Source organism: Phacochoerus africanus, chromosome 1 (genome assembly GCF_016906955.1).
Source record: "Phacochoerus africanus isolate WHEZ1 chromosome 1, ROS_Pafr_v1, whole genome shotgun sequence".
Lineage (NCBI taxonomy): Eukaryota > Metazoa > Chordata > Mammalia > Artiodactyla > Suidae > Phacochoerus > Phacochoerus africanus.
The window spans coordinates 18,066,009-18,083,248 of NC_062544.1; positions in this window are offsets into that span (position 1 = coordinate 18,066,009).

A 17,240-nucleotide genomic window follows, 5' to 3' on the forward strand; every position below is an offset into this window, starting at 1 on the left:
TAAAGGGTGACATTAAAAGGCAAAGCAAGTCTCTTACAGGGAGAATACTCTTTTTACCTGCTTTCTAATTTCTCTCCAGTACCTCCTATTGGAAGAACTTTACAGAAATCCCGTTGGCAGAGAAGAAAGGAAAATTATAGAGCCCAGTTCAAGCATCACAAAATAGAATACAGAAGGTAGGATTTGGAGCTGACATAAAATGCCTAATAACTAACATAATTCCCTCATCTGTTTATTCAGTACCATATATACTTCCATATATATTTATACTGCTCCAAACAGCCTTTGCATTCATTTCTGGTTCACTTACTCATCATTTCTGAATGATGATATTTGATCTTCTATTATAAATAATCACAGTTCAATCTGAATAATCTCTTTCCTAAATACTTAATTGTAAACCTATCCATAATGATAATCCCTTTATGTAAAATACTAAAGGGACAAAAGTAAGAAGATCAAAACAAAGCATAGCTCCTATAGTCCCCATTTCTATTATTTGTTACATGATGGTAATTTATATAAATAACTTCCTTTCTACTCCTTGTCTCTCAGTCAACATTCTAGCTGGTTGATTTGGAATTCTTTATCTTACAAAATCATTGAAGGATCTTTATCTCAGAGCAGGATAGTTTTCTCACATCTAGGAAGATCAATTATTGATTCCACTACCAAGAAGGCTTAGGAAGCCTTAGGGTGTTAAGATTCTCAGCACTGTTTGAGTCCACTCAGATGTCACTATACAAGTATCAGCCTTAGTCTCTCAATTAATTTCCTGGCTTTTTCATGAGAGACATGGCAAGTGTAAGATTTTGATTTACACTGTAATTCTGCAATTAGCACAATGAAAATATGCATCTACATTTTAAAAGAAATCAGCCCTGCAGCTATAAGAAAAAAGAGATTCTAAGATTGCTATCAAAACTCATTTGTTCTCTATTGCTTGAATTGAGGATAAGAAGACCTGAATTGATACTTTTCTGTCTGTAGATTCTCCAGTGCAGTCGGAAGAGGCCATCACATCCACAGTTCCAGCAGTCATGATAAGTACTGCAAAAATTAAGGGATAAACACCCTTGATTCTCAGGATATTTCATTACAATCAACAAGAAAGGATAATTTATATTAACTATAATTAAACTTAATATTATAAATCACTAGTATCTCATTTCCCATTAGGAAGGAGATATGGTACAGGTATTCAATGGAATACTACTCAGTCATAAAAAAGGATAAAATAATGCCATATGCAGCAACATGGATGGAACTAGAGACTCTCGTATTGAGTGAAGTAAGTCAGAAATAGAAAGACAGGCACTATATGATATCACTTATATGTGAAGTCTAAAATATGGCACAAATGATCTATCTACAAAACAGAAAAGATCACAAACACGTAGGAAAGACTCAAGTTTGCCAGTGGCGGGGGGGTGGGGGGAGGGCGTGGGATGGACTGGGAGTCTGGGATTAGCAGATAAAAACTTTTGCATTTTGAGTGGATGGACAATGAGATGCTGCTGTATGGCACAGGGAACTATATATCTAATCACTTGTGATGGAATATGATAGAGGATAATATGAGAAAAAGAATGTATATATATGTGTGTGACTGGGTCACTTTGCTGTACAGCAGAAATTGACAGAACATTGTAAATCAACATAAAAATATTTTAAAAATAGAAAGAAAACAGAAAAAATGTATAGGCCACTCAAATAATCTTTCAAAATTAACACTATTTTCTATTCCAAAATCAAAATATCATTTAACTGTAAATGTGAAAGAATTAAGAACTGAGGGGAAAATACCTTCAAATGTTTAATCAATAGATAATTCTTAAAATAATCCCCTGAAAAAATAAATATATTTATATAAACCATTAAAAAATAATAAATAAATAAATAAATAAATTTATGAGTACTTCAGGTGAACCCTGATGGAGTTTCTTAACTTGGCTTCCTAGCCTCTCTATAACCTTGTTGTGGGGTTAATCCTTATCTATAGACATGTAAATAACTTCTAGAGAGAGAAACCCTTCTTTTCTCAACTACCCAAGCCCTCAACCCTCCCAGCACTATGGGAAAAGCCAGGTTTTCAGTTGTTAGATTCAGTTCCATATTCTTTTACTCAGTGTAAATTTGTGATTCTCAGACTTCAAATTAGTTGCCATATTTTTATAACTTCCACATTAAAAATATGTAACAATAATAAAAAAAAGAAAAGGGGCTAGAGTTATCATTTAGGGAAACATTCTTAAGAAGTCGGGGCCCAGACCTCTAAGAAATGGTCAATGTCTAGGACATGATAATGCTATTCCTGGGAATGCAATACAAACCAGTGACAGAACCAAGTGGAGGTCAGCCAAAGGAAAGAGACAATATCAGACTGAGATGTAAACTATTCTGGTGTCCATTTAAAGCCCTCAAAAATTCTTCATTAATGGTTGAATTCCAAAAGCCATAATGAGCTAGCGGGGGAACCATATAGGAGAAGGGAAACTTATGATTAGAAAATACTTGCTGGTAAAAACTCATGTCTGTTATAATTGAATGAATTTATATCTGTAAACTTCTTAGAACAGTGCCTGGCATATATAAAGCACCATAGTAAGTGTAGCTTATAGTAGTAATAGTATCATTATCATCAAAGCATCTTACCACATGCTAGTATTAAGCACTGATATGCAATTGATAAAATTAAGGTTTAAATGCATTCTATGTTCAGGTTATTAAATGTATAATCATGAATTTCCTGATAACAGATATTAGATGGTACCAAAATGTGTGCTCTCACACCAAAAACAAAGCAAAGCAAAAGAAAACCACAAATTAACTGTCGAAAATTTGAGTGATGCCCCAAAGAGTACATTTTCAAAGACCTTCCTACAAAGTTTGGCTATTTGATTACGTGTTATGATTTAATAATGTTTTTAATCCATGATTTTGGCAGTATAATGCTTTCTTCCCAGAAAAATCGATGACAATTATTGTCTTAAACCCTCTAGAACCTGTGCTACATTCATCTTTCTGACGGCATGTGTACTGAGCATGTTGGTAAATATTGGGGGGAAATGGAAGATTAGCACAGTAATAACAATGTCCCTTGGAATGGGAATTCTTGCAGGCTAGATGATTTATGGAGAGCCAGAAAGACAATATATAAATAGGAGTTCCCTACATTTCTTAATTTGCTTGTTTCTCAATTAGGACAGAATTGATGGACTGCTTTCTTTGTTTAATTTTTACATGTTAGCTCTAATTCAACACATTAAAATCTTATAATTTAGTTACCATTCTGGGATTATTTTTTTGTTGGTGGGGATGGTGGTTCATTAATTTGCTTTCAAAGTCTAATTTTCACATTTATCCACATGTGAATGCATCAATGCCTCACATTTGTCTGGAGCTCACTTTTCCTAGGATTTTAATTTTCAAGAACGTCAATGACCTGATGCTCAGCCCAGAATTCCTCTCAACTCTCACCACCATGTACAAATGGGAAGTAATCAAAATAAATAATCCAAAATAAAGGCATTGGAAGGCAAGTGTTTTACTCACTGAAGAGTTACTCCACCCTCATTCAAATCCTACTCATTTATATTTTAAACCTAGTTCACACTAGTTAATTTGTTTCTTAGCCCAGTGTGGATGAGGGGAGTAAAAATGTGGAGAAATAGGGGGACATTAGAGCCAGATAAACCAGAAGTAGAGATGACAGCAGATAGAAAGCAGGTGGAAGACTATAAAAAATAAGTTTCAAAATGGTGGGCTCCTTGTGCATTGGGGCACATGGCCCTGCATTACAAAGTAAAGCACATCAGCCCTACGGCCCCGATGTCATCAGGGCCTTGGAACAGATTACTATACTAAGTGGCATGACCCATGGACTAGTCACTTACTTCTCTGGCTCTTGATGCATATATCTTTATAATTGGGGGTTTGATTAGATGATTCTCAAAACCCTTTAACTACCTAAATTTCTATTATAACAATTTAAAAATGTATTTTCCATGACCTCCGTTTAAAGTGTTGGAAGGATATGTGACATCTTTTAAAATATATCTCCCAAAAGCAGTTAAATAAATCAAAATGGTATGATCTTATTAGTAGTAAATACTTGTTATTTAGCAAAGTAGGGCATTTTTATATGCCCTTGCATGTATTTTTGATGTCATCTTTGCAGCAATTCAGTGAAGTAGATTCTATTTACACACACTGTACAATTGAGGAAACAGGCTCAGACGGGTGGTGTTCACATCCTAGTATCTCACGGTGACGCAATATCCAGGATCCATTTTTGCCATCTGCTCCCAAAGTAGCACAGATAATCTCCATGTGTTTGTATGGGTGCTTCCACTTTATTCCTGGGTCACAGGACACCAGCAATTTTCTGGTTTGCAAAGGTAGACATATCATTTGTGCTATTGCAATTACAGCTCACTGGTTAGGAGTGGGGCCCCTGACTCTGACTTCCTGCAGCTGTTGATTATGCTGTTGTAGCCAGTGGTCCAAGTCACTCTAAGAGCATTCAAGTAATTGAAGAGGATTTCCCCCTGCTGATCCCACCCCTATACCAACTTATCAGAAAGGGACTGCTGGTACATGGAGAGTTTTCTGTTCTGTTCTTTTTGGACATGGCTGTTATCGATCTATTTATTCTTAAAAATCTGTCATTTCTCTGTATTTGAAGCAAAGAATATCCTCCCATGATGTCTTGATCAGAAGTTGCTGTCCCCTTTCCCTAGCAATGGAAATAACATGCAAGAAGCAAGATCTCCCAGGTGTGACATCAATGATGAAGGCCATCTGGTATAGCTGCACTTTTCAAATGTATCATTTTAGGCAAGTTACTTATACTCTTACAACCTTGATGTTGGGCCGTGCCCCACAGGCTTATAAGCCCTGTACTTGCCCATTCTAGAGACCTAAGAAAAAGCCTGGAGTCAATGACAGAGACATCCATGGATTAATGGATGGGGAACTTAACATATCAGAAGCAAAGTCCTGGAGTGACACCCCACTGTGTGTGGCAGATGCAGGCAAGACATAACTGCAGTCTTCACTCCTGGGGGAAGGGAAGGTTATGAGTTATAGGGGGAATTGATGTCAGGTGGGCTCAGCAGTTACCATGGAAACCAACAGAGGAGCAGCCCCCACCTTTGATAAGCTATCAAGGTAGGGATATTCCAACCTAAAGGTTAGAGCAAGTACATAGAATGGTCAGTCATGTGAGTAGCAGGCAACGGTCAAGCAGAGGATGTAGAGACCAAGAGTAAAAACCATCCTGGGTGGTCTGATCATACACTCCACCCCTCATACCCTGCATGACCCTTACAATACCCTCATCTTCTTCTGTATCCCTGAGGTCAGACATACAGAAGGGCACTGCAACTGGACACCGCAAATACAACACATACACCAGCAGCTAAAGAGTATCAAGAGTACTATACCTACTATGCTAATAATAGTCGTTTACCAGGATATGGGCAAATTTTGAGCAAGTGATCAGTAGGTGAGAAGAAAGAGCATCAATGGTGCCAGAATCTTGAAAGGTAATAAGGAAGGTAAAGCCAGCTTTTTTTCAAAAGCCCAGAGCCCCCAGCTGTAAAAGAAACATTCTGGTGACCTAGCCAGGGGTCAGCTGTCAAAGTACGGGTCTGCCATACCATTTATGTTGAGTGCCATTATGGCTAGATCCTGTAGGTCTTTCTGATGTTTGGCATATGGGACAGGAAGATGGCCAAAGCCTTTTTTCCCCCATTACCCTTACATAATCATATTAGCTGGGTCGATTTTTCATGGACATCCAGAGGAGGATGACAATGGCATCTAGCTATAGACAAAGCAAATAGATTATTTTCACAGTGAGGCCTTGTTGCTTCCCAGTCTTCAAATACGTTTCCTTTGCTCAGGCTAGGGATGAAATGTTAGATATCAAACAGGCACAACGCAGGGGAGATCTTGAGTATTAAGCAAAAATGCAAGTACCTGCATTCTGAGATAAGAAGACACCAGCTTGTGGTTTTTGTCCTGGTCTGCCATACAGTTCAGAAAACGTAGAAGTTTTCAGTAGTGCAAGAACATGCCCAAAATCATATCTACAACAGCCACCTAGTTTTACCTTGGATGTCTGAACTACAGCTACTCCATTCTGACTTTTAAATGAATTCCCCTCCACAATGGCCAAAGTAGACGTACAAAGTATGTTCGATAGGCCACAAACAGAGCAGCCTGGTCCATAAAGTTTAAGTTAAACCAGAAGGACGTTCCCATATCTTCCTATGTGAAGATGTTTCCATCATTTCCTCTTTTGATTGCAAATCTTTCGCTAGACCAAAGTATACGTCCCTGGAAGCCAGGGTGAATGACGCCTGCCTGCCTGCACTGGGTGCAGATCATAGCCCTCCATGCTAGGCCTCCTTCCTACTCACCTAGTTATCTACATTGATGGAAAACTGATCACATATTGTGGACAAGCTCAGGGGTATGTTAATGGGGAAACATTTTCTAAACTATACATTGTATCAGTTACACCAAATTATTACACAAACATTGTATATGGGCTTTTAGGAGCAGACTTAAAGCAAGCAGTGATATATTATAAGGAGTTAGACACTGTGACAACTTCCCTAACTTTCTTTCCATCCTGAACATCAGGGCAAAAGTAAGGCTAACATAAACTTCGTAACTTCAGACCTCAATTAGCAGGACTAGAAATTAATATCCACATCTTAAACATCAGGACAAAAGTATGGCTAGCACAGTAACTTTCACTAATACAGGCCTCAATTAGCAGAGGTAGAATTAAATATCCACTGAAATATAATACTTTTATAAAGGTAAGATAAATTACCCTTATCTCCACCGAACTCAACTAAATCAAGATTAATTTGTTTATAAAACAAGTCCGGTCATTTGAGCACATAATCTCCTCCAGACTGGCTGTGGTAGAATTCCTCACAAAGAGTCTAGACTGAATTTCCAAAAGGACTCTCAAGGTCAGGAAAGCCATGTCAAAAGCCTGCCCTCAGCCTCCACTTCAGTGGTTTTCTCTCTTTTAGAAGTACCCGAAATATTGAGATTTCTGCACATGCCAGGAAAGTCTTTCCCAGTCACCTGATGAGGCTGCTCAGAGCCCAAGAGTCTCCCACTTCCAAACCAGGCAGGGAGAAAAGAAAAAAGTTTCAATTCTACCCACACGTGTAGTTTACCTTATTGCTCTAAGTCACATGTAACTGGAGGTGAAAGGCTTCCCTATATCTGGAAAACACACATCAAAACTAGTCATATTCCACATAAAAACATAAAAAATTATAACCATATTCACCAGTTCACCCAAGTTATCAATCCTTTTGTTAACTTTTTATGAAGCTATCAGGTTTTCCCTTAGGATTCTTTTAATTTCTTTCCAAGTTCAGTGGTATGATCTGAAATTGATCAGACACACGCACTTATCAAAAGGTCCCTCTAATGAACATTCCTGAAGGTGAAGCACTTTTGCAAAAGCATCAGGGTACAACAATAACTGTCTATAAATGACAAAATAGTCCAAAAATGCATGGTTAAACACCTTATTACAATGTAATTGATAAACTTGGTGACAATAACTAGAATCATGACTGATTATAATTTTAACCCTTAAAAGCCTTAATCACCGGCAAAAACCAAGAAGAAAGTCATTATGAACTGTTTGCCATACCAGTATTTCCTGATTGGAAAATTAATGATTTCATCTTCCTCTCCTAAGACAAAGGTAGGTAAACTTAGACCCACCTAGCAATTAATGCTCCAGTATTTTATATTTGAAATGACCCCAATAGTCAACAGATTCTCTTCATTTAGTTTAGTTTCAAGTTACCAAAATCTGAAGAGACTATTATAGACATTCCCAGAACATAAATATTCCTATAGAGTTTACTTAAAAGCTTTAATTTCGCATCTCAAAGCCACAAAATAAATAACAATTCCTTCTCAAAAGCTAACTTCCTCTAGGAGCATAAGCAAAAACTAGACTCAGAATGTCCAAAGGTCCCATCTTGGACATTTGAAGAAAGTTTTTTTTCTGTTTCCAAATAGTCAATACAATTTAAACAAATAACAGTAATAGACAATAACGGTTATCACACACATGCCTCACTTTCAGAAGAACGAAAATCAGTATGAAGTCAACCTTCACCTCTGCTATCAGCCCAGCCTCAGTGGCCTTCCTTAATACAAAAAGCAGCAGCCAGCCTACAGTTGCAACTACTTTTTCCCACTGTAAAAGCAGCTAGTATCTCCCCAACAGCCATAGGGGTGTCTATGAGTTCTCTGTATTCTCTTGGCAGCCCTTATTCACCAACGACAGCCACCACAGGGCACCACATCCTCATGCAAGGCCATACCAGGATTACTCTCAGAACTTCAGGGCCCACATATTAATGGAAGCCCGCAAATTCCCATCCTCTGTCCTGGACGTATCAGGCTCACAAGCCTCCCCTAGTTCTCCTGGCTGCTCCACCTGGGTAAAGGGCTGTGCCCAGCAGGACTGAAAGACCTGTAATTGCCCAGCTTCAAGACCTAAGAAAGACCCAGGAGTCAGTGCCAGAGACATCAATGGTTTAATGGATGGCAGAGCTTACCTGTCTGAAGCAAGATCCTGGAGTGACCCCTCAACATGTGCAGCAGACGCAGGCAAAACATGGAACCAGGCTTCACTTCCAGGGGGCAAGGGGAGGTTGCCAGTTATAGGGAAATTGACCTCAGGTGTGTTCATTTGTTACCAAGGAAACCAGAAGAGGGCAGTTCCCTCATGGCTCTTTTGATAAGCTAACAGGTGAAGATATTCTCATCTAAAGATCAGGACAATCTCTAGCTGGGATAGGGGCAAGTATATAGGAAGGTCCATGTGAGTAGGGTGTAGGTGAAGCAGTTCCGTGGTCTAGCAGAGGGTGCACAGAGAGTAAGAGAACAGCTATCCTGGGTGGCCTGATCATATACTTGATTTTCTCATCTAAAAACTGGTGATGATAATAATTCTTAGCCTAAAAGGCTGTTATGAAGCCTAAATAAATATATATGTAAAATAGTGTCTGAATACCAAGTGTTAAAAAAAACATGTTTTAGCTGCCTCAGGACAATTACGAACAAGCATACTAATGACTGGAGAGAACTGAGAGCTATGTTTGGGCTCTATTTCATTTCCCCAGTGCCTAGTGCAATACCATATATCTTTTAGAGGCTTCATAAATTTTTGAACTCATGTCATTTACTTCTCTAAGGTTGCAAATTTTTAACATCTGATGGACCTAAATGACCAGCTTTGCTTACCTGAAAGGGTTATTACAGGTCATATGGGATACCAGGTAGTTTACTTTGTATAAAATCTCTTAAGGAAAGTATTAAGATATTTTCCCCCATTTTCTACAGACAAGGAACGAGCTCACATAACTTGCTCACAGTCAGCAAAGTAAAGCAAAATGGAAATTGGAATCCCGTTTTGACTTGTATCTGAACCAGGTTGCTTTGTTGCTTCTCTCTGCTGGCCTATATATCATGAGGAGATTTGAGAAAGGTCTTGTGCCTATATATATCACCTGCATATGTTAGCAAGTTTGTAGCAGTGGCCTCTTCACTAGTCCTCCTCAGTGACTTGTGCAGCCTCTCTCCTGTTTGTGAGTCTATCCTAGATTCTGAGAAGTGATATTTAGGATAAAAGAGGGTGGGATGCTCTTTCCATTGTCACACAGATAAACCAAGTGGGTCCATAATCCAGTATGCGCACTATTTCTATCTTTTCATTTTTCTAGTAATTGTCCAGCTGCTGGCTCTTTTCTCATTGTGGTTAGCAAAAGCATATTTAGATCAGGACATTGTGAACTTAATTAGCAAGTCATCTTAAGGTCACTTGGAGAAAGAAACATCGATATATATGTATAATTATCTATAAATTTAGTATCATCATTTTCACTTCCATGCCCTCATGTACTTATCTGTAAAATATGAATGCCAAAATTCTTTCACTATATTCATGAGGATTAAAAGTTAAATGTACAGATCCTTCTACGGTGCTTACATGTTCAAGGATCAACAAACCATGGCATATGGTGAACAGCAACTGGGATGGAGGTTGAAGTTTTTTTAGCCAAAATATCCATGGAATAATCAATGTCAAAGAAAATGTAGCTCATTCCTCATATAATATGCAAATATTAAATTCATATCAAGTGTGACCATCAGGTTTAGGAGAGGGCCCACAAAGAGAGGACAATGTAGAACATGGGCAAATATAGCAAGAATGGTAAACATAAATTATAAATGTCAAAATCTCCATTCTACATACATTTTTTTCTAAGGCAATACCTACTGTATATATGTATATCTGTATTTTCTCCTTTTCTGAATTTATGTCCCATTTTTTATCTGAAATAGAAACTTCATTCATTCATTCATACTGAGCACTTAACACGTGCCTGAGCTGTGCAAAAAGTTTTAAAAAAGGAGTAAGTGATACATACACTATGCCCTCAAGGATCTCAGTCTGGTGAAAGGAGAAACATCAACAGATAATTAGAATCTAGGGAAAGAAGTGCTCTTTGAGATATTTATAACACAATATGGCAGCAATGAAAAAGACATGGTGAGCCATGCCCTGCTAAGTGCATTAAGTAACTCAGGAAGAGATGAGGGATCTTTGCCAAATTGGCTCACTCCCCTAACTAGTTTGTTTATCAGTGGGAACTGCTGCAAAGGAAGCTAAGAGATATGGAGGCAAAAATAGGGAAATGTTCATAGGTGGATGCTTATGCACCCTTTATCCACTGCCTCCAGGAGAGGGGGAAAGGAAGGACATTAGAAAACTGAATCAAAGAGAAATCTTTCTAATAGAACACAAAGAATCCACCTGGTAGCCCTTTGGACAAAGAAGCCTATCATTTCATCTCTTTGTCACCCTCTGTTCCTCCTTGTATATTTTCAATATACCAAGTGCTTTGAATATATTGCCTTACTTAACACTAACAGTGCGATGAATTATAAACTAATGATCCAGTTACAAAAGTGCAAAAAATAAGGCTGAGGTTTTGGCCAAGTCTACAGAGCTGCTTAGTCGTAGTCAGTTGTTAAGTTCAAGTGTTTTTCTCCACATACTTTCTCTTAAATCACCCTCCTCTGCAGCTTCAACACACTGGAAAATGAGAGAACAAAGCACGTTATTACTAGGATGATGTCCAATGCTATAATTTTTTAAATATCAAACACTTCTATAGAAAGCTACTAATTTTATTTCTATATTAACTATGATTCATCTGTTCAATGAAAAATAGAAAGATAAGGAAGTGAGACCTAGTTAGATGTATGCTTTTTACATGCATTATGCATACATACAAATGTAATTTTATATCTACATTTGTACCAATTTGAGAAACTGTTAGAACCATTGGGATTTGAGACAGTTATTATTTTCACTGGTATTTTTCCATGTCAATGGATAAATATTGATTTCAGATGTAATAATAACATTGTTTTGAATTTGTATAATGCAGGTAAGTAATTTAAATATTGGCAAAACAGCCAAGGAGTTCCCTGGGAGTGCGGTTGATTAAGGATCTGGTATTGTCACTGCTGTGGCGTGGGTTTGATCCCTGGCCTGAGAATTTGCACATGCTGCAGGCATGACCTTTTAAAAAGGAAACAAAAACAACAACCAACCAAATTATCAGTCTTTTATAAAGAGGAACAAAAAAGTTAAAGAATTTGAGCATGAACATACAATGAATTAATGAAAGAGCTGATACATTCTTGAAGTTTGGTGAATTCACCTGAATTATTAAATTCTTTTTTTTTTTTTTGGGTTGCAGACATGTCACATGGAAGTTCCCAAGCTAGGGGTCAAATCAGAGCTGAAGCTGCCAGCCTATGCCACAGCCGCAGCAACGCCACATCCAAGCTGCACCTGCAACCTACACCTCAGTTCACAGCAGCGCTGAATCCTTAACGCGCTGAGCAAGCCCAGGGATCAAACCTGTGTCTTAACGGATACTAGCTGGGTTCATTACTGCTGACCCACAGTGGGAACTCCAAACTATTATTATTTGGAAATCAGAAAGAACTTGGAATTTACTAAGTCGTGGCACATAATTACTTTTCTTGGAATATCATCAAATCCATGAAATAAAACTATAGATAATATATTTTTGGCCACATTTAAAGAACATATGTGATATTATTGCTGTACTTCATCATACTTTAAGTGAAAGGAAATTTGTGTTAAAAATAAAACTGGGAAAGACACTTCTCAAAGTAAAAGTGGGTGTTTTTATTCATCTACTTTGCTCTCTCAAGGAGATATTATAATGATTAAGTAGAGAGTAGTTTATGAAAAAAACACCTGAGTACTCAAAGCATGATTTCACCATAGTTATCTCTAATTTTTACCCTTTCTTGATATAAATTTCAATTTTATTGGCTCCTTGAGGAAAAACAGAAAAAAAAATCACTCAATGCTAGAGACACACTCCCTTTCAAGAGGTGTGGAAAGGATATAAAGAGTCAAAGCTTAGTTAATACATTGTGCAACTTAATGCCTAGGAACAACTCTGCAAGAAATCAAATTTCCCCTGTTTGGCAGTGGCATTTTAAAGGATTCAATAAAGTGTTTGGAAAAAAATGAAAATGAAAAATGAAAAAAAATTTCCTGGTATATTCTTGAGGTTTTCACTCTCTATTCTATTGTTCAATGTTTCTCTCTCCAGTCTGTGGCATTTGGGGTTTGGAAACTCAAAGAAGCATCAGAGTATGTTTTCCTTCACTACAGGAGAAAAATCCCTCCTGCAACAATGTTTCTGGCATCCAAAAACAAATACCATTTAGATGAGCAGGGAGATATGATCCCCAGGTCGCCAACTGGAGCGCTTATCTTCAGCATGGAGTTTGCTGTGCTGTTAACTCCTGACCAAAACACGTTCATGATTAGATTTACAACAAGAGGTTGTCAATCATGAAACTGCCTTCAGCAATGTTAATACCACTCCGGACTGGTAGAAAAGTAGAGCAGATACTTCACTGGGAAAAGTAAAAGTCATCAGGTTATATCCAATTCAGCTAACAAAGCTGCTCTGAACTCAACCAATTAGTGATATCAATTATTTCTTCTTTACCTGATGTTAGAAACTAAGGTCCACATTTCGTGTTTTCTGTTATGACACCTTTAGAAAATAAATGTTTAAACTGCCTTGGGGAGTATCAATTGATGAGTGAAAATGTTTTTCCACTTGTTAAGTGGCAAAATCATTTCCTTTTTGTTTTAGTATAAACCCTAGACTTCTGTGAAGCACTGTAATTGTGTCTACCCAATCTTCTTTTTAAATTAATCAAGCATTTATTCATTCAGTTTCTCAGAAGGAAAGTCCAGAAAGTTCAAATACTTTAAAAAGCCTTAGTTTTTAAAAACTAACACTTTAATTTTTTTTATTTTTGTTTATTTATTTATTTGGCTTTTTAGGGCTGCACCCATGGCATATGGAGGTTCCCAGGTTAGGGGTCCAATCGGAGCGACAGCTGCTGACCTACGCCACAGCCACAGCCACACAGGTTCTGAGCCGCGTCTTCGGCAAATACCACAGCTCAGGGCAACACCAGATCCTTAACCCACTGAGTGAGGTCAGGACTCGAACCCAAAACCTCATGGTTCCTAGTCAGATTTGTTTGTGCTGTACCATGATGGAAACTCCCTAAAGACTAACACTTTAAACTGATGAACAGAGCAAACAAGTTTAAATAATGCTGTATAGAACATTTCTGCAATCATGTCTATACGCTCATATTTACCTAATTCAACTTATTTAACTCTGTGGGAAGATGATTAATAAAATGACTTTTCCTACAAATTTTGTTAAAAACCTCTTCTTAAATTTATTTCATTCCTTTCTTTTTCAAAATCAATGCTATTCACAAGTTTATTTGGTAGGAGGTTTGGAATGTGACATCAATAATTTGCAGTAGTGGTTTATGTATTTATGTTTGCTTGGTAGAACAGATAAATATTCTATAGCATATGTGTGTGTCTATGTATCTGTGAATGTACTCCAGTTTTACTTAAATTTCTTTTGAGCTTTACTGAGTATAATCTATATACAAAATTAACTGCATGTGTTTAATATATACAATTTGACAAGTTTGCAAACATGCATATCTTAGTGATACCATCACCATAAGCAACTTTATAAACAAATCCATCACCTGCAAAAGTTTACTCTTCTCTTTTCTTTCTTCTTTTCTGTGATAGGTACGCTTAACATAAGACCTACTCTCTACCAATTCTTAAGTGCCCAATACTGCACTGTTAACGATAGGCACTTTGTTGTTCAGCACATCTCTAGAATTTACTCATTTTTTATGACTCTAACATTTTACCCATTGCACAGCTCCCTATTTCCCCCTGCTCCCATCCCCTGGCAACCAATATTCTATTTTCTGCTTCTAAAAGTTTGAGTATTTCAGATATCTCATATAACTGGAGTAGTGCAATTGTGTGCCCTTCTGTGATGGACTTAGAACCACGTCTTCCAAATCCATCCATGTCATTCCTTTTTTCTAAGGTCAAGTACTATTATACTGTAAGTAAATACAACTTCATCTATCCATTCATCTCTCAATAGACATTTAGTTTCCAAAGGTGCAGGATACAAAATTAACATATTAAAACCAGTTGCATGTCTACACACTAACAATGAAATACCTGAAAAGGAAATTAACATTCCCACTTACAGTAGTATCAAAAGGAATAAAATGCTTTAGGACTAAACTTAATCAAAGAGATGAAAGACATACACACTGAAAACTATAATACATGGAATTAAAGGAATTAAAGACATAATAAATGGAAAGACATCATGTTCATGGATTGGAAGACTTACTATTTTTTTTTTGTCTTTTCTAGGGCCGCTCCTGTGGCATATGGAGGTTCCCAGGCTAGGGGTCCAACTGGAGCTGTAGCCGCCAGCCAGAGCCACAGCAATGCAGGATCCGAGCCATGTCTGAAACCTACACCACAGCTCATGGCAACGCTGGATCCTTAACCCACTGAGCGAGGCCGGGGATTGAACCCGCAACCTCATGGTTCCTAGTCGGATTCATTAACCACTGAGCCACAATGGAAACTCCAAGACTTACTATTGTTAAAATGTTCATATTTAAACAAAATTAAAGGTCACCTTTTGATATAAATTTCAATGTGTATGTACCAGTTGTCAACTAAATTGTAAGAAAAAATGAGAAATTTTTCTAAAGTTAATCATGAAAGCAAAATAAGAAAGATTTCTACTTGTGGACTTATTCAATCTATGAAATTTCACTTATCCTCATCATTTTATTGATAGTATTTTACTGCTATCTTCATGCTTAATACATTTTAAAGCACTTGAATTGATTTTTTTGAGTTGATCCTCCTGGAATCTTAGTGAAATCCACATGAGAAGGTAACATTGTTCTCATTTTGTGGATTAGAAAATAGAGGGCACATGTGGTCAAGTCATTTTCTGAAATTTCCACAGGGAGTCAATTGTCATCTTTCCATAGAACTAAATGAACTCTGTGGTTCTGAGTTTGGTTAACTTTATAGCATTCTAACTTGTGACATTATAGCTGAAGCCAAATCTGAACAAAAGAGCCAATACATAAAATATGATAATATGGCTCAAACTATAATAGCTTAAAGCAGTATTTCCCAGCTCTTTCTTTTAGACATACATAGAAAGACGGTATTACTTTTTAAAGCTCAAATTGAAGATCTAGTCTGGAAATTGGTTTTATCTGAATAAGAAAAAAATCCTTACTCATATCTCTGTTTTACTAACAACATGAAGCATGCTGAAGTAAACCTTCAGAGATTTCCCTTTATACAAGTATTTTTCATAGCTCCCAAATACTGCAAACATTTCAGTCTCTTTGAAAAAAGAAAAGGGAACAAATTATCTCCCCCTTTCTTTGCATTTTTAAAACTCTTTTGGAGTACTTCTTCAAAGATAAATTTATAATGTAGACACTTTCTCTGTGTCTTCTCTAAACTTTATGAGAGGCAATTATTATATATCAAACTCCGTTTATGGTGCTGTGATACAGATTTAGAGCTGTTGTTTAAAGCTCTTTTTTGATGTGTTTCTTGGGCCACTGTAGAACACTTGGGGGGGGGGAAGCTCTAAAATTGTTTGTACTGCTTTTTATTCATATACTTGGGGATTATATGCTCTGAGGTTAGAGAAAATCTTAAGATTGCAGCAAATACTGAAATAAATGCTAAAGTAGCTTAAAGTATAGTTGAAAACAATGGAAATTTGAGAAAAAAATCTGTTAGGTTATTTATAGATATGATGTTCCAGTGTTCCTCTTTTATTTATCTTATAGGCACATTCGAAATTATTTTATTTTCATGAAAGTCATTATGCAGATAGAGCTTGTGTATAAGGGCTCGATAGAACTATTCTTAACATACAGCATTATTAGCACTGCTTATTCAATTGCTATATACTATTTCAAAATAATGACTTGAACTAACCCAAAAAAAGAAATTTTCTGTATCTATGACATAAATATGTTACACATTTAACTTTTCTGAAATTTGGATGTATGCAAGATAGAAACATATTATATGGAATCTGCTTTCAAAGCCAGTATATAAGGTAAGAATTATATGCTACTGAATATAGGCTTTAATTCTTTAAAATGCCCATGGAAAATAAAATGGACAATATACAGTTATACTCAATACATACGAAAAGTGTCATGTGGTGAAAATTATATATCTGCAAATTCTAGAAGCCCATGTTCCAAGATACTCTCTAGATAATGGGGAAAGAGGAAGAAAATTGGGAATTAAAGAAAAAATAAGAAATTCTCTTCTGTCATTTCAAGATCACTCCAGCCTATATAGTCACAGTAGGCAATGGCCAATAGCATCATCTACTCTTTTTAAATTCTTCCGTTTCTCTCCCTCTCTCCTCTCTCGCTCTCTCATTCTCTCCCACCTTCTCTTCCATCACTCTCTCCCTTTTGTCTTCTCTTCACTCCCTCACTCCTTCTCTCTTTCTCTTTTTCTCTATCAGTTGAAAGAAAAGAGAACATAATTGAAGTCCTTGGCAAAATACAATCATTGGCAAACTTAAAGATATGTTGATAAAGAATTAAGACAATCAAGAGTTCCCTTTGTGGCACAGCAGATACGAATCCAACTAGTATCCATGAGGATTCAGATTCAATCCCTGGCCTCT